Source organism: Arachis hypogaea, chromosome 14, assembly GCF_003086295.3.
Source record: "Arachis hypogaea cultivar Tifrunner chromosome 14, arahy.Tifrunner.gnm2.J5K5, whole genome shotgun sequence".
Classification (NCBI taxonomy): Eukaryota; Viridiplantae; Streptophyta; class Magnoliopsida; order Fabales; family Fabaceae; genus Arachis; species Arachis hypogaea.
The window spans coordinates 39254887-39279453 of NC_092049.1; the positions used below are offsets into that span (position 1 = coordinate 39254887).

Sequence of the window (24567 nt, forward strand, 5' to 3'; positions counted from 1 at the left end):
AAAGGACTCTGAAGAGGAAACTAAGGGAAGCCAAATTACAACAATCCAGAGACAACTTGATTGAAAATTTCGAACAAGTAAAGGAGATGGCAGCCGAACCCAACAACAATGCAAGGAGAATGCTTGGTGACTTTACTGCACCAAATTCCAATTTACATGGAAGAAGCATCTCCATTCCTGCCATTGGAGCAAACAACTTTGAGCTGAAACCTCAATTAGTTTCTCTGATGCAGCAGAACTGCAAGTTTCATGGACTTCCATCTGAAGATCCTTTTCAGTTCTTAACTGAATTCTTGCAGATATGTGATACTGTTAAGACTAATGGAGTAGATCCTGAAGTCTATAGGCTCATGCTTTTCCCTTTTGCTGTAAGAGACAGAGCTAGAATATGGTTGGACTCTCAACCTAGAGATAGCTTGAACTCTTGGGATAAGCTGGTCACGGCTTTCTTAGCCAAGTTCTTTCCCCCTCAAAAGCTGAGCAAGCTTAGAGTGGATGTTCAAACCTTCAAACAAAAAGATGGTGAATCCCTCTATGAAGCTTGGGAAAGATACAAACAGCTGACCAAAAAGTGTCCTTCTGACATGCTTTCAGAGTGGACCATCCTGGATATATTCTATAATGGTTTATCTGAGTTATCAAAGATGTCATTGGATACTTCTGCAGGTGGATCCATTCACCTAAAGAAAACGCCTGCAGAAGCTCAAGAACTCATTGACATGGTTGCTAACAACCAGTTCATGTACACTTCTGAGAGGAACCCTATGAGTAATGGGACGCCTATGAAGAAGGGAGTTCTTGAAGTTGATACTCTGAATGCCATATTGGCTCAGAACAAAATATTGACTCAGCAAGTCAATATGATTTCTCAGAGTCTGAATGGAATGCAAGCTGCATCCAACAGTACTCAAGAGGCTTCGTATGCAGAAGAAGCTTATGATCCTGAGAACCCTGCAATAGCAGAGGTGAATTACTTAGGTGAACCTTATGGAAACACCTATAACTCATCATGGAGAAATCATCCAAATTTCTCATGGAAGGATCAAAAGCCTCAACAAGGCTTTAATAATGGTGGAAGAAATAGGTTTAGCAATAGCAAGCCTTTTCCATCATCCACTCAGCAACAGACAGAGAACTCTGAACAAAATACTTTTAATTTAGCAAACTTAGTCTCTGATCTATCCAAGGCCACTACAAGTTTCATGAATGAAACAAGGTCTTCCATTAGAAATTTGGAAGCACAAGTGGGCCAGCTGAGTAAAAGGATCACTGAAATCCCTCCTAGTACTCTCCCAAGCAATACAGAAGAGAATCCAAAAGGAGAGTGCAAGGCCATTGACATAAGCACCATGGCCGAACCTGTAAAGGAAGGAGAGGACGTGAATCCCAAGGAGGAAGACCTCCTGGGACGTCCAGTGATCAATAAGGAGCTTCCCTCTGAGGAACCAAAGGACTCTGAGGCTCATCTAGAGACCATAGAGATTCCATTGAACCTCCTTATGGCATTCATGAGCTCTGATGAGTATTCCTCTTATGAAGAGAATGAGGATGTTATTGAAGAGCAAACTGCCAAATTTCTTGGTGCAATCATGAAGCTGAATGCCAAATTATTTGGTATTGATACTTGGGAAGATGAACCTCCTTTGTTCACCAATGAACTAAGTGATCTGGATCAACTGACATTGCCTCAAAAGAGACAGGATCCTGGAAAGTTCATAATACCTTGTACCATAGGCACCATGATCTTTAAGGCTCTGTGTGACCTTGGTTCAGGGATAAACCTCATGCCCCTCTCTGTAATAGAGAAACTGGGAATCTATGGGGTACAAGCTGCTAAAATCTCATTAGAGATGGCAGATAACTCAAGAAAACAGGCTTATGGACAAGTAGAGGACGTGTTAGTAAAGGTTGAAGGCCTTTACATCCCTGCTGATTTCATAGTCCTGGATACTGGAAAGGAAGAGGATAAATCCATCATCCTAGAAAGACCTTTCCTGGCCACAGCAAGAGCTGTGATTGATGTGGATAGAGGAGAATTGATCCTTCAATTAAATAAGGACAACCTTGTGTTTACAACTCAAGGATCTCTCTCTGCATCCATGGAGAGGAAGCAGAAAAAGCTTCTCTCAAAGCAGAGTCAACCAAAGCCCCCACAGTCAAACTCTAAGTTTGGTGTTGGGAGGCCACAACCAAACTCTAAGTTTGGTGTTGAACTCCCATATCCAAACTCTAAGTTTGGTGTTGGAGAGTCTCAACAATGCTCTGAACATCTGTGAGGCTCCATGAGAGCCCACTGTCAAGCTATTGACATTAAAGAAGCGCTTGTTGGGAGGCAACCCAATTTTTATCTAACAATATTTTTCTTAGTTATATGTCTTTATAGGTTCATGATCATGTGGAGTCACAAAATAAATAGAAAAATTAAAAACAGAATCAAAAACAGCAGAAGAAAAATCACACCCTGGAGGAAGCATCTGCCTGGCATTCAACGCCAGAACAGAGCATGGTTCTGGTGCTGAACGCCCAGAACAAGCATGGTTCTGGCGTTCAACGCCAGAAATGGCAGTAAATGGGCGTTGAACGCCCAAAATGGGCACCAACCTGGCGCTGAACGCCCAGAGTTGCGTGCAAGGGCATTTTGCATGCCTAATTTGGTGCAAGGGTGTAAACCCTTGAACACCTCAGGATCTGTGGACCCCACAGGATCATCTCAGGATCTGTGGACCCCACAGAATCATCTCAGGATCTGTGGACCCCACAGGATTATCTCAAGATCTGTGGACCCCACAGGATCCCCACCTACCTCCACTCACTCTCTTCTCTCTTCTCAATCATCCTCTATTCCCAATAAACACTCTTCCCTATTAACCCTTTACCACTCACATCCATACACCCACTTACCTTCAAAATTCAACATCTCTTTCCCACCCAATCCCACCCATATGGCCGAATACACACCTCCCTCCATCTCCTCCATATCTTCTTCTTCTTCTTCTATTCCTTCTTCTTTTGCTCGAGGGCGAGCAACATTCTAAGTTTGGTGTGGTAAAAGCATAGCTTTTTTGTTTTTTCCATAACCATTGATGGCACCTAAGGCCAGAGAAACCTCTAGAAAGAGGAAAGGGAAGATAAAAGCTTCCACCTCCGAGTCATGGGAGATGGAAAGATTCATTTCAAGGGTCTATAGCTCAGTGGTAGAACATGTGGCTGCAAATCAAGAGATCCCTGAGATACCTCAGGGGATGCACTTCCCTCCACATAAATATTAGGAGCAAATCAACACCTCCCTAGGAGAATTGAGTTCCAATATGGGACAACTAAGGGTGGAACATCAAGAGGACTCCATCATCCTTTATGAAATAAGAGAAGATCAAAAAGCAATGAGGGAGGAGCAACAAAGACAAGGAAGAGACATAGAAGAGCTCAAGGACTTCATTGGTTCCTCAAGAAGGAAACGCCACCATCACTAAGGTGGATTCATTCCTTGCTCTTACTTTCTCTGTTTTTCGTTTTCTATGTTAAGTGCTTATCCATGTTTGTGTCTTCATTACATGATCATTAGTAGTTAGAAACTATGTCTTAAAGTTATGAATGTCCTATGAATCCATCACCTCTCTTAAATGAAAAATGTTTTAATTCAAAAGAGCAAGAAGTACACGAGTTTCGAATTTATCCTTGAGCTTAGTTTAATTATATTGATGTGGTGACAATGCTTCTTGTTTTCTGAATGTATGCTTGAACAGTGCATATGTCTTTTGAAGTTGTTGTTTAAGAATGTTAAATATGTTGGCTCTTGAAAGAATGATGACTAGGAGACATGTTATTTGATAATCTGAAAAATCATAAAAATGATTCTTAAAGCAAGAAAAAGCAGCAAAGAACAAAGCTTGCAGAAAAAAAAAAGAAAAAAAAAAACTGGGTGAAAAAAAAATAGAAAGAAAAAGAAAAAGCAAGCAGAAAAAGCCAAAGCTCTTAAAACCAAGAGGCAAGAGCAAAAAGCCAATAACCCTTAAAACCAAAAGGCAAGGGCAAATAAAAAGGATCCCATGGCTTTGAGCATCAGTGGATAGGAGGGCCTAAAGGAATAAAATCCTGGTCTAAGCGGCTAAACCAAGCTGTCCCTAACCATGTGCTTGTGGCGTGTAGGTGTCTAGTGAAAACTTGAGACTGAGCGGTTAAAGTCAAGGTCCAAAGCAAAAAAAAAGAGTGTGCTTAAGAACCCTGGACACCTCTAATTGTGAACTTTAGCAAAGCTGAGTCACAATCTGAAAAGGTTCACCCAATTATGTGTCTGTGGCATTTATGTATCCGGTGGTAATACTGGAAAACAAAGTGCTTAGGGCCACGGCCAAGACTCATAAAGAAGCTGTGTTCAAGAATCATCATACTGAACTAGGAGAGTCAATAACACTATCTGAACTCTGAGTTCCTATAGATGCCAATCATTCTGAACCTCCATGGATAAAGTGAGATGCCAAAACTATTCAAGAGGCAAAAAGCTATAAGTCCCGCTCATATGATTGAAGCTATGTTTCATTGATAGTTTGGAATTTATAGTATATTCTCTTCTTTTCATCCTATTTTATTTTTAGTTGCTTGGGGACAAGCAACAATTTAAGTTTGGTGTTGTGATGAGCGGATAATTTATACGCTTTTTGGCATTGTTTTTAGTATGTTTTTAGTAGGATCTAGTTACTTTTAGGGATATTTTCATTAGTTTTTATGTTAAATTCACATTTCTAGACTTTACTATGAGTTTGTGTGTTTTTCTGTGATTTCAGGTAATTTCTGGCTGAAATTGAGGGACTTGAGCAAAAATCAGATTCAGAGGTTGAAGAAGGACTGCTGATGCTGTTGGATTCTGACCTCCCTGCACTCAAAGTGGATTTTCTGAAGCTACAGAACTCGAAATAGCGCGCTTCCAATTGCGTTGGAAAGTAGACATCCAGGGCTTTCCAGCAATGTTAATAGTCCATACTTTGCCCAATTTTAGATGATGCAAACTGGCGTTCAACGCCAGTTCTCTGCCCAATTCTGGCGTCCAGCGCCAGAAACAAGTTGCAAAGTGGAGTTCAACGCCCAAACTGGCACCAAAACTGGCGTTCAACTCCAGGAATGACCTCTACACGTGTAATACTCAAGCTCAGCCCAAGCACACACCAAGTGGGCCCCGAAAGTGGATTTATGCATCAATTACTTACTTCTGTAAACCCTAGTGACTAGTTTATTATAAATAGAACTTTTTATCATTGTATTCGTAGTCTTGGTTACTCCGGTTCCCCTCCGGGGCCGAGACCAATGAACTCCATTATCACTTATGTATTTTCAATGGTAAAGTTTCTACACTCCATAGATTAAGGTGTGGAGCTCTGCTGTTCCTCAAAGATTAATGCAAAGTACTACTGTTTTCTATTCAATTCATCTTATTTCGCTTCCAAGATATTCATTCGCACTTCAATCTGAATGTGATGAACGCGACAATCATCATCATTCCCTATGAACGTGTGCCTGACAACCACTTCCGTCCTACATTAGATTGAATGAGTATCTCTTAGATCTCTTAATCGGAATCTTCGTGGTGTAAGCTAGAATGATGGCGGCATTCAAGAGAATCCGGAAGGTCTAAACCTTGTCTGTGGTATTCCGAGTAGGATTCAATGATTGAATGACTGTGACGAGCTTCAAAATCGCGATTGTTGGGCGTAGTGACAGACGCAAAAGGATAGTAAATCCTATTCCAGCATGATCGAGAACCGACAGATGAATAGCCGTGCCGTGACAGGGTGCGTTGACCATTTTCACTGAGAGGATAGGATGAAACCATTGACAAGGGTGATGCCTCCAGACGATTAGCCATGCCGTGACAGGGTATTTGGATCATTTTCCCGAGAGAAGACCGAAAGTAGCCATTGACAGTGGTGATGTATCACATAAAGCCAGCCATGGAAAGGAGTAAGACTGATTGGATGAAGATAGCAGGAAAGCAGAGTTTCAGAGGAACGAAAGCATCTCTATCCGCTTATCTGAAATTCTCACCAATGAATTACATAAGTATTTCTATCCCTATTTTATTAATTTCGAAAACTCCATTACTATTTTATATCCGCCTGGCTGAGATTTACAAGGTGACCATAGCTTGCTTCATACCAACAATCTCCGTGGGATTCGACCTTTACTCACGTAAGGTATTACTTGGACGACCCAGTGCACTTGTTGGTTAGTTGTGCGAAGTTGTGAACCATGGTATTGGCATCATGTTTTTGGCGCCATTACCAGGGAAAGAAAGAGCGATGAATTTTACATAATTAAAGTGTAATCACAATTTCTGCGCACCAGTTTACTCTTTATTGAGTGATGAACGGATATTTTATACGCTTTTTGGCATCATTTTCACATAGTTTTCATTATGTTTTGTTTAAGTTTTATTAAGTTTTCATAGGTTTTAGTGCAAAATTCACATTTTTGGATTCTACTTTGAGTTTGTGTATTTTGTGGTGATTTCAGGTATTTTCTAGCTAAAATTGTGGAGCTTGAGCAAAAGTCTAATTCAGATGCTGTCAGGATCTGACCTCCGTGCACTCGAAGGAGCTTTTCTAGAGATTTAGAAATTCAAATGGCGCGCTCTCAACGGCTATGGAAATATAACATCCAGGTCTTTCCAGAAATATTTCATAGTCCATACTTTGCTTTGGAAATAAAGGCCCAAAACTGGCGTTCAACGCCAGCCACCAGTCCTATTCTTGGAGTCCAGCACCCACAGAGGAGCAACTAGCGTCCAACGCCCAAAAGGGAGCCCAGGGGTGGCGTTCAACACCCCTAAGGGACCCTAGCATGTGGAGACACCCTTAGCTCATCCCAAACTCTAACCAAGTGGGCCCCAGAAGTAGTTTTTTACACTACAAGTCTAGTTTCTCTTATTTCTGTAATTCTTAGTTAGCATATTAGTATATATAGGAGAAGATCACTTATGTTTAGGATCTTCTACCTCATCTTTGCCCATTCAAACCTTTCATTATTATTTTCTATACAGTGTGAGTCACTATGGGTGCGTGAGGTCTCTGTGGCGCTAAGGCTAGAGTCAGAGAAGTAGCACTTTCTAATCCGAAAGATCTGCCTTGTCTGTGGCACCTTGAGTAGAATCGTGAAGGGGAGTAGATTGCTTAGACCTTCACCTTATGCTACAGTGAGAAACCTAGAGGTGGCTTGATGAGAGGACATGAGTCATCTCAACGTGGTGGATTGCTGTAGTAGAGGAGGTTAACTTGATGAGAGGACATGAGTTAATCACTTACGGCTACCGTTGAAGGAATCAGAAGGTTATTGAAGAAGACAGTAAGAGAAGTTAATCTGGAAAAACAAAGCATCTCCGAATCCTCAACAGTTCTATCACCATTGAATTCTCATCTATCTAGTAACGATCTATTTATCTGTTTTATATGTTTATCGTGACAAACTATATTTTCTATCCGCCTAACTAAGATCTGCAAGGTGTCCACTGCTTGCTCAAACCTACAATCTCCGTGGGATCGACACTCACTCACCTGAGGTATTACTTGGATGACCCGGTATACTTGCCGGTCTATCTGTGCGAATTCTGTGGAGCCAGTTTCATATACCAAGTTTTTGGCACCATTGCCGGGGATGGTTTGGATTTGACAAACAATCGGATTATATGATGCACCACTATTTTGTGGTATATTTTGTACTTAATTGAGTGGATTCTACCCACTAAACTCACACTTATTCATATAATTCGCATGTTTTACATTTTCCTTCATGATTCTGTGATAGGAGTGAAAACATGCTTCTTTGGCCTTAAATTACTAACTTTAATCCTCTCTTATTACCATTCGATGTCTTGATATGTGTGTTAAGTGTTTTCAGGCTTTATAGGGCAGGAATGGCTTAGAGGATGGAAAGGAAGCTTGCAAAAATTGAAGGAACACAAGAAATAAAGGAGACAACCAGCGAGGATCGATGCGTGCACGTAGCTGACGCGTACGCGTGACTAGCGCAGAAGACAAGCGACGCGTACACCTGACCAGGATTTTTGTCAATCGACGAGTACGTGTGATTGACGCGTACGCGTGACATGCGCTACCTGTAGAAATCACAGAAAATGCTGGGGGCGATTTTGGGCTGAGTCTGAACCCAGTTTTTGGCCTAGAAATGCAGACTAAAGCTAGGGAACAAGCAGAGACTCAACACACAACTCATACAACATTCATTCACGTAGTTTTAGGTTTTAGATGTAGTTTTCTAGAGAGAGAGGCTCTCTCCTCTCTCTAGGTTTTAGGATTTCTCTTAGTTTTAGGTTTATTTCTTCTCAAGTCCAGGTTCAATGTTCCTTTAATTTAATTTCTCTTCTACTTTTATTTATTCTAGCATTCTAGTTTATTTATTTTCCCAATTTGGTTTATGAACTCTATGTTAGATTTGATTTCTTTATTTAATGAAATTTGAGGTATTTCATATTTATGATTTTAATTTAGCTTTTTACATTCTTAGCTTTGGTTGAGTATTGGAGACGCTTGAGTTATCAAACTCCTTTGTTGATTGATAATTGGAAGTTGCTGGTTGATTTGGATCCATCTAAAGCTAGTCTTTCCTTAGGAGTTGACTAGGACTTGAGGAATCAAATTGATTAGTCCACTTGACTTTTCTTTATTTAGTAAGGGTAACTAAGTGGGAGCAATGAACAATTCTCATCACAATTGATAAGGATAACTAGGATAGGATGTCCAGTTCTCATACCTTGCCAAGAGTTTTTCTAATTATTAATTTACTTTCTTGCAATTTATTTTTCTTGTTCCTTATTCAAAAACCCCAAAAAGATAACCTTCCATAACCAATAATAAATATACCTCCCTGTAATTCCTTGAGAGAAGACCCGAGGTTTAAATACTTCGGTTATTATTTTTATTAGGTTTGCTTTAGTGACAAACAAATTTTTGTACGAAAGGATTCTTTGCTGGTTTAGAAACCATACTTACAACATGATTACTTTTGTGAAATTATTTACTAGCAAAAATCCATTCGTCAAAATGGTGCCGTTACCGGGGAATTGCAAACGTGTGCTGATGAGCGGATAATTTATACGCTTTTTGGCATTGTTTTTAGTATGTTTTTAGTATATTTTAGTTAGTTTTTATTATATTTTTATTAGTTTTTAAATAAAAATTATATTTCTGGACTTTACTATGAGTTTGTGTGTTTTTCTGTGATTTTAGGTATTTTCTGGCTGAAATTGAGGGACCTGAGCAAAAATCTGATTCAGAAGCTGAAAAAGGACTGCAGATGCTGTTGGATTCTGACCTCCCTAAACTCGAAGTGGATTTTTGGAGCTACAGAAGCCCAATTAGCGCGCTCTCAATTGCGTTGAAAAATAGACATCCTGGGCTTTCCAGTAATATATAATAGTCCATACTTTGCCCGAGATTTGATGGCCCAAACCAGCATTCCAAGTCAGCATAAAATTTATGGCGTCAAAACGCTAGAACTGGCATAAAAGCTGGAGTTAAACGCCCAAACTGGCACAAAAGCTGGCGTTTAACTCCAGGAACAGCCTATGCACGTGAAAGCTTCTATGCTCAACCCAAGCACACACCAAGTGGGCCCAGAAGTGGATTTCTATATTATTTACTCATTTCTGTAAACCATAGGCTACTAGTTTTCTATAAATAGGACCTTTTGCTATTGTATTTTCATCTTGGAATCTTTCAATTCATCTTTTGATCATCTTTGAATCATGTTTTGATGATTGAACCCTCTTTGCGAGGCTGGCCATTCGGCCATGCCTATTCCTTTTGTTCTTATGTATTTTCAACGGTTGAGTTTCTACACACCATAGATTAAGGTGTGGAGCTCTGATGTTCCTCATGAATTAATGCAAAGTACTATTGTTTTTCTATTCAACTAAAGCCTATTTCTTCTCTAAGATATACACTCGTTCTTCAACCCGACGAATGTGATGATCCGTGACACTCATCATCATTCTCACCTATGAACGCGTGCCTGACAACCACTTCCGTTCTACTTGTAATAGCTTGAGTGCATATCTCTTAGCCTTCTGGTTCATGACGCATGGTTGCCTCGCCTGACAACCGAGCCTTCCATTCCATGAGATCAGAGTCTTCGTGGTATAGGCTAGAATCAATTGGCAGCATTCCTGAGATCCGAAAAGTCTAAACCTTGTCTGTGGTATTCCAAGTAGGATCTGGGAAGGGATGACTGTGACGAGCTTCAAACTCGCGAGTGTTGGGCGTAGTGACAGACGTAAAAGGATCAATGGATCCTATTCCAACATGATCGAGAACCAACAGCTGATTAGCCATGCGGTGACAGCGCATTTGGACCATTTTCACTGAGAGGACGGGAGGTAGCCATTGACAACGGTGAAACCCAACATAAGCTTGCCATGGAAAGGAGTATGAATGATTGGAAGAAGGCAATAGGAAAATAGAGGTTCAGAAGGAATAAAGCATCTTCATACGCTTATCTGAAATTCTCACCAATGAATTACATAAGTATCTCTATCTTTATTTTATATTTTATTAATCTTTTAATTATCAATTCTCCATAACCATTTGAATCTGCCTGACTGAGATTTACAAGATGACCATAGCTTGCTTCAAGCCGACAGTCTCCGTGGGATCGACCCTTACTCACGTAAGGTTTATTACTTGGACGACCTAGTGCACTTGCTGGTTAGTTGTGCGGAGTTGTGACAAAGAGTTGAGATTATAATTGTGCGTACCAAGTTGTTGGCACCATTGATGATCAAAATTTTGTGCACCAAGTTTTTGGCGCCGTTGCCGGGGATTGTTCGAGTTTGGACAACTGACTGTTCATCTTGTTGCTCAGATTAGGTAATTTAATTTTATGTTAAAGCTTTTTACTTTTTATTTTTCGAAAAATTTCAAAAAAATATGTATTTCTATTTTGTTCTTCAGAGTTTTTAAGAATGAATTCTAGAGTTTTATGATGATTTATTGAAGTCTGGCTGGCTGTGAAGCCATGTCTAATCTTTTGGACCGAGGTTTCAACTTATCATCACAAGGGCTTGTTGATTTCTATCAATCTTACTATTGAACGTAATGATTTGCTAAAGCTTGGCTGGCCATTGGCCATGTCTAGTGTTATGGACTGAAGCTTTCACTGAAAGCTTGGCTGGCTAGTAAGCCATGTCTAATTCATGGACCGGAGTTTTAGACTAACATTGCATGATTCCTGAAATTCTTATTAAAAATTTTGAATCTCTTTATTTTCTTTTCCATATAATTTTTGAAAAATCACAAAATTTTTTTTATAAAATCTTAAAATAAAAAATATTTTATGTTTCTTGTTTGAGTCTAGTGTCTAATTTTAAGTTTGGTGTCAATTGCATTCTTCTAATTTTCGAAAATTACATGCATTATGTTCTTCATTAATCTTCAAGATGTTCTTGATGATTTCCTTGCTCTGATCTTTAAATTCTCTTGTTTTGTGTGTTTAGTTGTTTCTCATATGCATTCTCAATCTGTTGGTATTTCTAATATGAAAATTTCTAAGTTTGGTGTCTTGCATGCTTTGTTTATTTGATCTTAGTTTTTCATGATTCGTTTCATTTTGTTGTTTCTCATCATTAAAAAAAAACTCAAAAAAAAAATTTTCAAAATTATGTCTTCTCAAGTCAATAATACAGAGAATTGAAGATTCAGAACATGCAGCAGAAGAATTACACAGAAAAAAATAGGCGTTCAAAACGCCCAGTGAAGAAGGAAAACTAGTGTTTAAACGCCAACCAGGTACGTTGGGCGTTAAACGCCCAAAAAGGTAGTATTTTGGGCGTTAAACGCCAGAATGGATACCATTCTGGGCGTTTAACGCCAGGATGGCACAAGAGGTAAGATTTTGTTTTTAATTCAAATCTTTTTCAAATTTTCATAATTTTTCAAAATCAAATCTTTTTCAAATCACATCTTTTCAATCATATCTTTCCAAAATCAATTTCTTTCCATTTTCTATTTTTTTTACTATTTTCGAAAATCCTTGCTACAATTAATGATTTAATTCAAAATTTTCAAATTGTTACTTGCCTATTAAGAAAGGATCAAATTTTAAATTCTAGAATCATATCTTTTAATTTCTTGTTAGTCAAGTAATCAACTTTAATTTTAAAACTTTCTTTTTTAGTTTGATTCTCAATCATATCTTCTCAATCACATCTTTTTCAAAATAATTTTCAAACATATCTTTTTTAATTTCTAAATTCAAAAATCTTTTTCAAAATCAATTAACTATTACCTCAATTTCAATTTTCGAAAATCATCAACCAATTTTTCAAAATTTCTTTTAATTATTTCAAAATCTTTTTAATTGTTTTCGAAAATTCTTCCCCTCTTCTCACATCCTTCTATTTAAGGACTAACAATCCTCCACTATCAGCAATTCAGACTCTCTCTTGATAAGTTCGAATTCTCTCCTCTCTACCTCCTTCTATTCATCTTTTCCTCTGACACCTCAAGGAATCTCTATACTGTGACATAGAGGATTCCATACTTTCTTGTTCTCTTCTCTTTCATATGAGCAGGAGTAAGGACAAAGACATTCTTGTTGAGGCTGATCCTGAACCTGAAAGGACCTTGAAGAGAAAGCTAAGAGAAGCTAAAGTACAACTCTCTGTAGAGGACTTAACAGAGCTTTTCAAACAAGAAGAAGCCATGGCAGCCGAAAATAACAACAATGCCAACAATGCAAGGAAGGTGCTTGGTAACTTTACTGCACCTACTCCCGACTTCTATGGGAGAAGCATCTCTATCCCTGCCATTGGAGCAAACAACTTTGAGCTTAAGCCTCAATTAGTTTCTCTAATGCAACAGAATTGCAAGTTTCATGGACTTTCATTGGAAGATCCTCATCAGTTCTTAGCTAAATTCTTGCAAATCTGTGACACTGTCAAGACCAATGGGGTTAATCCTGAGGTCTATAGACTTATGCTTTTTCCTTTTGCTGTAAGAGACAGGGCTAGGACATGGTTAGACTCACAACCTAAGGAATGCCTGAACTCTTGGGAAAAGCTAGTCAATGCCTTCTTGGCAAAGTTCTTTCCACCTCAAAAATTGAGTAAACTTAGAGTGGAAGTCAAAACCTTCAGACAGAAGGAAGGTGAATCACTCTATAAATCTTGGGAAAGATACAAGCAATTGATCAGAAGGTGTCCTTCTGACATGCTTTCAGAGTGGAGCATCATAGGTATCTTCTATGATGGTCTGTCTGAACTGTCCAAGATGTCATTGGACAACTCTGCTGGAGGATCTCTTCATCTGAAGAAGACGCCTGCAGAAGCTCAGGAACTCATTGAAATGGTTGCAAATAACCAATTCATGTACACTTCTGAAAGGAATCCTGTGAATAATGGGATGAATCAGAAGAAATGAGTTCTTGAGATTGACACTCTGAATGCCATATTGGCTCAAAACAAAATATTGACTCAGCAAGTCAATATGATTTCTTAAAGTCTGTCTGGAATGCAAGCAACAACAGGCAGTACCAAAGAAGCTTCATCTGAAGAAGAAGCTTATGATCCTGAGAATCCGGCAATGGAAGAGGTAAATTACATGGGAGAACCCTATGGAAACACTTATAATCCTTCATGGAGAAATCATCCAAATCTCTCATGGAAGGACCAACAGAGGCCCCAACAAGGCTTCAACAACAGTAATGGTGGAAGAAATAGGTTTAGAAATAGCAAGCCTTTTCCATCATCTTCTCAGCAACAGACAGAGAATTCTAAGCAGAGCCAATCTGACTTGGCAACCATAGTCTCTGATCTAATTAAAACCACTCAAAATTTCATGACTGAAATAAGATTCTCCATTAGAAATTTGGAGGCACAGGTGGGTCAGCTGAGTAAGAAAGTTACTGAACTCCCTCCTAGTACTCTCCCAAGCAATACAGAAGAGAATCCAAAAAGAGAGTGCAAGGCCATCAATATTACCCACACGGCCGAACTTGGAGAGGAGGAAGAGGCAGTGATTTCCACTGAGGAAGACCTCAATGGACGTCCACTGGCCTCCAAGGAGTTCCCTAATGAGGAACCATGGGAATCTAAGGCTCACACTGAGACCATAAAGATTCCATTGAATTTTCTTCTGCCATTCATGAGCTCTGATGAGTATTCTTCCTCTGAAGAGGATGAAGATGTTACTGAAGAGCAAGTTGCTAAGTACCTTGGAGCAATCATGAAGCTAAATGCCAAGTTATTTGGTAATGAGACTTGGGAGGATGAACCTTCCTTGCTTACCAAAGAGCTGGATGACTTGGCTAGGCAGATATTACCTCAGAATAGACAGGATCCTGGAAAGTTCTCAATACCTTGTACCATAGGCACCATGACCTTTGAGAAGGCTCTGTGTGACCTAGGGTCAAGCATAACCCTCATGCCTCTCTCTGTAATGGAGAAGCTAGGGATCCTTGAGGTACAAGCTGTAAGAATCTCACTAGAGATGGCAGACAATTCAAGGAAACAGGCTTATGGACTTGTAGAGAATGTTTTGGTAAGGGTTGAAGGCCACTACATCCCTGCTGATTTCATAATCCTAGACACTGGAAAGTGTATGGATGAATCCATCATCCTTGGCAGACCCTTCCTAGCCACAGCAAAAGCTGTGATTGATGTCGACAGAGGAGAATTGGTCCTTCAAGTGAATGAGGACTCCCTTGTGTTTAAAGCTCAAGGATCTCCCTCTGTAACAATGGAGAGGAAGCATGAAAAGCTTCTTTCAGTGCAGAGTCAAATAGAGCCCCCACATTCAAACTCTAAGTTTGGTGTTGGGAGGCCATCATCATGCTCTGAGTATCTGTGAGGCTCCATGAGAGCCCACTGTCAAGCTATTGACATTAAAGAAGCATTTGTTGGGAGGTAACCCAATTTAATCATATATATTTATTTTCCATTGTTATTTTATGTTTTCTGTAGGATGATAATCATGTGAAGTCACAAAAATAACTGAAAAAGCAAAAACAGAATAAAAAACAGTATTAAAAACAGCACACGCTGGAGGAGAAGCTTACTGGCGTTTAAACGCTAGTAAGGGTAGCAGAATGGGCGTTAAACGCCCAGTCTGGCACCATTCTGGGCGTTTAACGCCAGAAAGGGGGCACAGAGCTGGTGTTTAATGCCAGAAATGGGCACAGAGCTGGCGTTAAATGCCAGAAAGGGGAGAAAAGCTGGCGTTAAACGCCAGAAATGGGCAGCAACCTGGCGTTTAACGCCAGGATTGGCAATCAAGGGGGCGTTTACACACCACATGGTGCAGGGATGAGAAATCCTTGACACCTCAGGATCTGTAGACACCACAGGATCCCCACCTACTTCATCTATCTCTCTCTTCTTCACACCACTCCATAACAACCTTCCCCAAATATCCTCCACCAATCACCTCAATACCTCTTCCCCAAATACCTCTCACCTATCAAATCTTACCCTCTTCTCCATAATCTCTTCACCAATCCACATCCATCCATCATAAAACCCCACCTACCTCACCATTCAAATTCAAACCACTTTCCCTCCCAAACCCACCCATACATGGCCGAACTCTACCCCTCTCTCCACTCCTATATAAACCCATCTTTACTCCTTCATTTTCACACATCATACACACTACTTTTCCCCCTTGACCGAACCACAAAATCCCCTCCATCTCCTCCATTTTCTTCTTCTACTCTTTTCTTTCTTCTTTTGCTCGAGGGCGAGCAAACCTTCTAAGTTTGGTGTGGTAAAAGCATTGCTTTTTGTTTTTCCATAACCATTTATGGCACCAAAGGCCGGAGAAACCTCTAGAAAGAGAAAAGGGAAGACAAAAGCTTCCACCTCCGAGTCATGGAAGATGGAGAGATTCATCTCAAGGGTACATCAAGACCACTTCTATGAAGTTGTGGCCAAGAAAAAGGTGATCCCCGAGGTCCCTTTCAAGCTCAAAAAGGGTGAATATCCAGAGATCCGACATGAGATTCGAAGAAGAGGTTGGGAAATTCTCACCAACCCCATTCAACAAGTCAGGATCTTAATGGTTCAAGAGTTCTATGCCAATGCATGGATCACCAAGAATCATGATCAAAGTGTGAACCCGGACCCTAAGAATTGGCTTACAATGGTTGGGAGAAATGCTTAGATTTCAGTCAGAAAAATGTAAGGTTGGCATTCAACTTGCCCATGATGCAAGGAGATGCACATCCCTACACTAGAAGGGTCAACTTTGATCAAATGTTGGACCAAGTCCTCATAAACATTTGTGAAGAGGGCGCTCAATGGAAGAGAGATTCAAGAGGGAAGCCGATTCAACTAAGAAGGCATGACCTCAAGCCTGTTGCTAGGGGATGGTTGGAGTTTATCCAACGCTCAATCATTCCCACTAGCAACCGGTCTGAAGTTACTATAGACCAGGCCATCATGATCCATAGCATCATGATTAGAGAGGAAGTAGAAGTTCATGAGGTTATATCCCTAGAACTCTACAAGGTGGCGGACAAGTCTTCTACTTTGGCAAGGTTAGCCTTCCCTCATCTCATTTGTCACCTCTGCAATTCAGCTGAAATTGACATAGAGGAAGACATCCTCATTGATGAGGACAAGCCCATCACTAAGAAAAGGATAGAGCAAACAAGAGATCCCACTCATGGGCAAGAGCATGAGGAAATTCCTCATCATAAAATCCTTGAGATGCCTCAAGGGATGCACTTTCCTCCACAAAATTATTGGGAGCAAATTAACACCTCCCTAGAAGAATTTAGTTCCAATATGGGACAACTAAGGGTGGAGCACCAAGAGCATTCTATCCTCCTCCATGAAATTAGAGAAGACCAAAGAGTCATGAGGGAGGAGCAACAAAGGCAAGGAAGAGACATTGAGGAGCTCAAGCACTCCATAAGATCTTCAAGAGGAAGAACAAGCCACCATCACTAAGGTGGACCCGTTCTTTAATTACCTTGTTCTTTATTTTTCTGTTTTTCGAAAATTATGCTTTAGGTTTATCTATGTTTGTGTCTTTATTACATAATCATTAGTGTCTTAGTGTCTATGTCTTAAAGTTATGAATGTCCTATGAATCCATCACCTTTCTTAAAAGAAAAATGTTTTAATCACAAAAGAACAAGAAGTACATGATTTCGAATTTATCCTTGAAACTAGTTTAATTATTTTGATGTGGTGACAATACTTTTTGTTTTATGAATGAATGCTTGAATAGTGCATATTTTTTGAATTTTTTGTTTATGAATGTTAAAATTATTGGCTCTTGAAAGAATGATGAAAAAGGAGAAATGTTATTGATAATCTGAAAAATCATAAAAATGATTCTTGAAACAAGAAAAAGCAGTGAAAAGCTTGCGAAAAAAAAAAGAAGAGAAAAAAAATTGGCGAAAAAAAGAAAAAAGAAAGAAAAAGAAAAAGCAAGCAGAAAAAGCCAATAGCCCTTTAAACCAAAAGGCAAGGGTAAAATAAAAAGGATCCAAGGCTTTGAGCATCAGTGGATAGGAGGGCCTACAGGAATAAAATCCTGGCCTAAGCGGCTAAACCAAGCTGTCCCTAACCATGTGCTTGTGGCGTGAAGGTGTCAAGTGAAAAGCTTGAGACTGAGCGGTTAAAGTCGTGGTCCAAAGCAAAAAAAGAGTGTGCTTAAGAGCTCTGGACACCTCTAATTGGGGACTCTAGCAAAGCTGAGTCACAATCTGAAAAGGTTCACCCAGTTATGTGTCTGTGGCATTTATGTATCCGGTGGTAATACTGGAAAACAAAATGCTTAGGGTCACGACCAAGACTCATAAAGTAACTGTGTTCAAGAATCAACATACTGAACAAGGAGAGTCAATAACACTATCTGAATTCTGAGTTCCTATAGATGCCAATCATTCTGAACTTCAAAGGATGAAGTGAGATGCCAAAACTGTTCAGAGGCAAAAAGCTACTAGTCCCGCTCATCTAATTTGGAGCTAAGTTTCATTGATATTTTGGAATTTATAGTATATTCTCTTCTTTTTATCCTATTTTATTTTCAATTGCTTGGGGACAAGCAACAATTTAAGTTTGGTGTTGTAATGAGCGGATAATTTATACGCTTTTTGGCATTGTTTTTAGTATGTTTTTAGTATATTTCAGTTAGTTTTTATTATATTTTTATTAGTTTTTAAATAAAAATTACATTTCTGGACTTTACTATTAATTTGTGTGTTTTTCTGTGATTTCAGGTATTTTCTGGCTGAAATTGAGGGACTTGAGCAAAAATCTGATTCAGAGGCTGAAAAAAGACTGCAGATGCTGTTGGATTCTGACCTCCCTGCACTCGAAGTAGATTTTCTGGAGCTACAAAAAGCCAATTGGCGCGATCTCAATTGCGTTGAAAAGTAGACATCCTAGGCTTTCCAGAAATATATAATAGTTCATACTTTCCTCGAGATTTGATGGCCCAAACCGGCGTTCCAAGTCAGCATAAAATTTCTAGCGTCAAAACGCCAGAACTGGCATAAAAGCTGGAGTTAAACGCCCAAACTGGCACAAAAGCTGGCGTTTAACTCTAGGAACAGCCTATGCACGTGAAAGCTTCTATGCTCAGCCCAAGCACACACCAAGTGGGTCCGGAAGTGGATTTCTGCACCATTTACTCATTTCTGTAAACCCTAGGCTACTAGTTTTCTATAAATAGGACCTTTTGCTATTGTATTTTCATCTTGGAATCTTTCAATTCATCTTTTGATCATCTTTGAAGCATGTTTTGATAATTGAACCCTCTTTAGGAAGTTGGCCATTCGGCCATGCCTAGACCTTTTGTTCTTATGTATTTTCAACAGTGGAGTTTCTACATACCATAGATTAAGGTGTGAAGCTCTGCTATTCCTCATGAATTAATGCAAAGTACTATTGTTTTTCTATTCAACTCAAGCCTATTTCTTCTTTAAGATATACACTCGTTCTTCAACCTGACGAATGTGATGATCCGTGACACTCATCATCATTCTCACCTATGAACACGTGCCTGACAACCACATCCGTTCTACTTGCAATAGCTTGAGTGCGTATCTCTTAGCCTTCTGGTTCATGACGCATGGTTGCCTCGCCTGACAACCGAGCCTTCCATTCCATGAGATCAGAGTCTTCGTGGTATAGGCTAGAATCAATTGGCAGCATTCCTGAGATCCGAAAAGTCTAAACCTTGTCTGTGGTATTCCGAGTAGGATCTGGGAAAGGATGACTATGACGAGCTTCAAACTCACGAGTGTTGGGCGTAGTGACAGATGCAAAAGGATCAATGGATCATATTCCAACATGATCGAGAACCAACAGCTGATTAGTCATGCGGTGACAGCGCATTTGGACCATTTTCACTGAGAAGACGGGAGGTAGCCATTGACAACGGTGAAACCCAACATAAGCTTGCCATGGAAAGGAGTATGAATGATTGGAAGAAGGCAATAGGAAAACAGAGGTTCGAAAGAACAAAGCATCTTCATACGCTTATCTGAAATTCTCACCAATGAATTACATAAGTATCTCTGTCTTTATTTTATATTTTATTCATCTTTTAATTATCAATTCTCCATTACCATTTGAATGTGCCTGACTGAGATTTACAAGATGACCATAGCTTGCTTCAAGCTGACAGTCTCCGTGGGATCGACCCTTACTCATGTAAGGTTTATTACTTGGACGACCCAGTGCACTTGCTGGTTAGTTGTGCGGAGTTGTGACAAAGAGTTTATATTACAATTGTGCGTACCAAGTTGTTGGCGCCATTGATGATCACAATTTCGTGCACCATGTGCCTTATTATTGGTTATTGTGAATATTGTGAATAATTTTGCTTTTTCGTTTCTTTGTTAGTGATTCTAGTTTTAGAAGTTTGTTTTCATTAATTTTTATTAGTTTTTATTTCTCTTACTACTATGAATTCTCACCTCTTTCGCTATGAGTTTGGTTTCAATCATGTTGCAGGGAATGGACGCTATAATGAGAATATGCATCAAGGTCGGAATAATCAAAGATGGGAGGAGCCACGAGGATTTGATCAACCCTTTTGGTAACAACCTCCTCCAAGGTGCCATGGGCAACGACAATTCTATGATGCATCTCAAGACAATAGTTATGGTGGACCTTTTCGTAACAACAAACCTCCACCAAATTACTATGGTCAAGAGCCATTCCAGGGTGCGTACCAAGATGATGGATATGGTGGACCCCCTTGTTACCAACAAGCCCCACCATATGCCTATGAAGCCCCCGTCAACATAACTTTAAACCACCATACTCACAAGCCACCTACAACCATTCACCTCCTTATGACCCTAACCCTTATCCACCCAACCAATCACCATATGAGCCTGATGAACCATACTTAGAACCACCCCCATTCCAACACAATTACTCCCAAGAACCACCACCTCAATATACAACATCTCCTTATCCTTATCAAGAAGAACCACCTTCCTATCATGAACCATTCTTCCCATGCGATGAATCCTTCCAACCACCCCAATCTCCAATGAATGAAACCCTTGGTGTACTTCTTCAGGGGTAAGAAAGGATGACTAAGAAGGTACTAGAACTCACGGCTTCCTTGACCGAGGTAGTAAATCGATTAGCCTCCCAACGGTGGGACACTCAAGGAACTCCCATAGCTACATGTGGAGAATCTAATGAAGAGTGTAGCATGAAGGAGACACTAGAAACTCCAGTGGACGATAAGGAACGTGACTTTGTATTGGAACAAGTGGAGGAAGCCGTAATAGTTGAAGAGGAAGAAGTGGTTGAAGACTTGAGAGTTGCGGAACCTCCATGGAAAAGTCCAGTCATAAAGCCTCCTTCCAAGGTTTTGATGTTGATATTGAAGAGGGTGTACAACCTCCGAGGCATATCATGGTTGAAGACTTTACAGAGGTTGATCAAGAGATGGAGATTAAAAAAGAAGAAGCACAACCTCCCATGTCCTTGGTAAGTAATGAAGAAGAGATTGAAATTGAAGAAGCTTGCAAAGAGGTGGAAGTTGTCAAGGAAGAGTTCAAGGGAATGGAGTTGGAAATCACCTTGCCAAAGTTGTTGGAGACCTCTCCCCCAAAGCCATCACCATCCATTCTTTCATTCAAGTGAATAAATCTTTCATCTCTAAGCTTAATTAGCCCACTTGAATATGCTTTGCTTGAGACGGATGGGCAACTTAGAGCTCTTTGTGGCTATAAGAGTAAGAGGGAGATGGTTAGCGGTAAGAGTTGTCATGCAAGGTTTAATACGGTTGCACACTCAAAGTTGAAGTGCAAGGATTGGTTTAGAGCTCGATTGAATGGGTTTGGGAGGCTGTTTGGATGTCTCAGTGAGAATTCCAATTGCTCATCACCTAAGTGGAAAAATGATGATCAACGCAAAGACGGATGTAAAAGCAAGGTTTGGGACCCCGGAATTCATTCTAACAATCAACACTCCCAGAGCCATGTCACTTGCTTTAACTTGCTCGAAGACTTTATGTGCCTAGTTTAGGACCCCTGAGGCTATTGGAATTGCAAACATTGGTGGAGATTTCTGGATGAGTTCAAGCACAAGCCACCATGACAAGGAGCTCACCAAATATCCAACTTAAGGACTTTAACTAAAAGTGCTAGGTAAGAGACAACCCACCGTGGTATGATCTTTCATTTTTATTCTTAGTTTTATCCTATTTTATTTTTATTAGTGTTCATTCACAATTTCTGCATATTCATCTGCATGCTGCATTTTGCATTATGCATTAAAAAAAAGGGGGCAATCCACGCGTGCGCGTAGGCCACTCGTGGGCGTTGATTCCACATTTTGCTATCCTATCAACCGAACAGAAAGTTATGATGGAATCGCGTGGCTGGTGTGCTCTGCGCACAATTTGAGCCACGCGTAGACGCGTGCGCGTCAATTGCAACTTAGGAAAACCACGCGTACGCGTCAAGCACGCACACGCGTGGATATGGCAATCGGCGTAAATAGCGTACTGAACAGAGAGTTGTGATGGCCTGGCGCTGGAACTGTGCTAGAGGCACAAAATCATTCCACGCGTACGCGTCCCTGACGCGTGCGCATCATTTCGCTTTCAGACCACCCACGCGTACGCGTGGGCGACGCTTACGCGTCGAATGGCCAACTCAGTTTTCACACGTACGCGTGATGCACGCATACGCGTCGCGCCCTGTTTTTTAAATTCTTACTTCTTTCTTCTCTCTTTTCTCTTTCTTTCTTCCTCCTTTCTTACTTTCTTCTTCTTCATCTCTTTAACTTCTCATCCTTATTCACTTTCATTCTATTTTACTTAATTTATTTGCATACTTTCATTCATTGCATTTTAATTTTGTGCATATTTTTATTTCTTTTTCTAAGTTTATTATTTTTCCATTGGTGTTACATGTTCTTATTCAACTGTTGCATCTTTTCTTGCATTATCCTGGTACTTCATGACTTGTTCTGTTCCGATTGGGTAATACTATTTAAGTCAATGCTAATCTTTTATGATAGTTGTACTCTTTTTGCATTGAAATGAATTTAATTGATATGCCATTTGTTTCTACTGTTTTCTCCCTTGCATGTTGTAGCTACCATGTAATTGAGACCCTCATTATTTGGCATTAACCCACTCATACTTTATTTGTTTTCTTATCTTTATTTCTGGGTTACTTTTCTTCTTTTTCCTCTTCTTTCAGGATGGCCACCGAAGAAGGGAAAGGGAAAACTTCTCAATGGGGCGACAGACAAGTCTATCTGCACAATCTATGGAGAAAAGCATCAGTTGGAGCAACCCGTCCACTTGCACATCTTAGCATGCACCGAGGACGATGCAATCTTTAAGTGTAGGGAGGTCGATACCGACTTCCGTGGGTTAGTTATTTCCTATTTTAACACCAATATTTTATTTTCTTTGTTAGTTCATTGTTGCATTTGCATGTTTGATTCCATGTTTGTCAGATTTTGTGCATATTTTACCACTACTTAGTTAGAGTAATAAATTTCTTTTCAAAACTCTATTTTATAGCATTTCACTAATTTAAATTGAAAATTTGTGTTAACCATAATATTTTATTCTTGTGTGTTCTCTCCTCTATGATTGTAATCTATATTTTGTTCCATTCTATATGTCCATTGTTTAGTATATTTACATGCTTGCATATGATTGAGGCCATCGTTTGTTATTAGCTCACTTATCCCAAATAGCCTACCCTTTCAATCACCTTTGTTAGCCACCTTGAGCCTTTTAATCCCCATTTGTTCTATATTTTACCACATCACTAGCCTTAAGCAAAAAAATAATTAATTATCCCAATTGAATCTTTGGTTAGCTTAAGATAGAGATTGTGTATCAATTAAGTGTGGAGAACTGTGGGAACTCGGGTTGATAAAAGTGTGCTGTGTTTTATTGACAAAAGTATTGGAAATTTGGGTGCATACTCATGTGAGACCAGAAAAATTAAAAACTCATGTGCATTGATATGTTATGCTTACTTTTATATATATATAGAAAAGTTGAAAAAAAAAATAAAAAAATTCAAATAAATAAATAAATCAATAAATAAGGGGACAAAACTATCCCAATGCTAAGTTTAATAAAAGATCAATGCATATGTGATAAAATTAAAGAAATATTTGGTACATGAGTATGTGATGCAAAAGTGGAAATTATGGGTAGCTAGGCATGATTTTAGAGTTACATAGAGTGTGTGTGTGTTAGATAGGAACTTAGGTTAGTCAAAGATTCATATTTTAGCTCACTTGGCCATACATATATCCTCACCCTTACCTTGGCCCCATTACAACCTTGAAAAGACCTCATGATGTTTGCATTGGTATACTAAATTTTTGTTGATTGGTTAGATGAAGAAAAAAGTTTAGAAAGCATGACTAGAGAAGAGTAGAGTGATTAACCCTAGACACTTGAGAGATTAGAGTGCATATACACTACCAGTGAGGGTTCAATGCTTGATTCTATGTTCCCTACTTTCATGAGCTATCTTCTTACAAGTCTACTTGTCTTTTATTGTATGATTTAAATTAGTATAATCTGATTTATTTTTGTCTTGAAGAGCTTATTTATTTTTGACCAAGTAGACAAAATCATCTTAGTATATAGTTGCATTCATAGGTTGCATCTCATGAGTCTTACTTCCCCCCATTCATTCTTTAGATCTCCTTGAACTTAGCATGAGGACATGCTAATGTTTACGTGTGGGGAGATTTGATGCACCACTATTTCGTGGTATATTTTGTACTAAACTGAGTGGATTATATCCACTAAACTCACACTTATTCATATAATTTGCATGTTTTATATTTTCCTTCATGTTTCTGTGATATGAGCGAAAACATGCTTCTTTGGCCTTAAATTACTAATTTTAATCCTTTCTTAGTACCATTCAATGCCTTGATATATGTGTTAAGTGTTTTCAGGCTTTATAGGGCAGAAATGGCTTAGAGAATGGAAAGGAAGCTTGCAAAAATAGAAGGAACACAAGAAATAAAGGAGACAACCAGCGAGGATCGACGCGTGCGCGTACCTGACGCGTACGCGCGAATTGGAGTTTTCACGA

General features: G+C 39.5%; 1 non-coding gene across 1 annotated transcript; it reads right to left on the reverse strand.

Moving 5' to 3' along the window:
- Positions 1-482: 482 nt before the first annotated feature.
- LOC112745955 (small nucleolar RNA R71) lies at positions 483-590 on the reverse strand. Its single transcript, XR_003173859.1, has one exon. It is a non-coding gene; the product is annotated as a small nucleolar RNA R71 (small nucleolar RNA).
- Between the last annotated feature and the right edge of the window lie 23977 nt (positions 591-24567).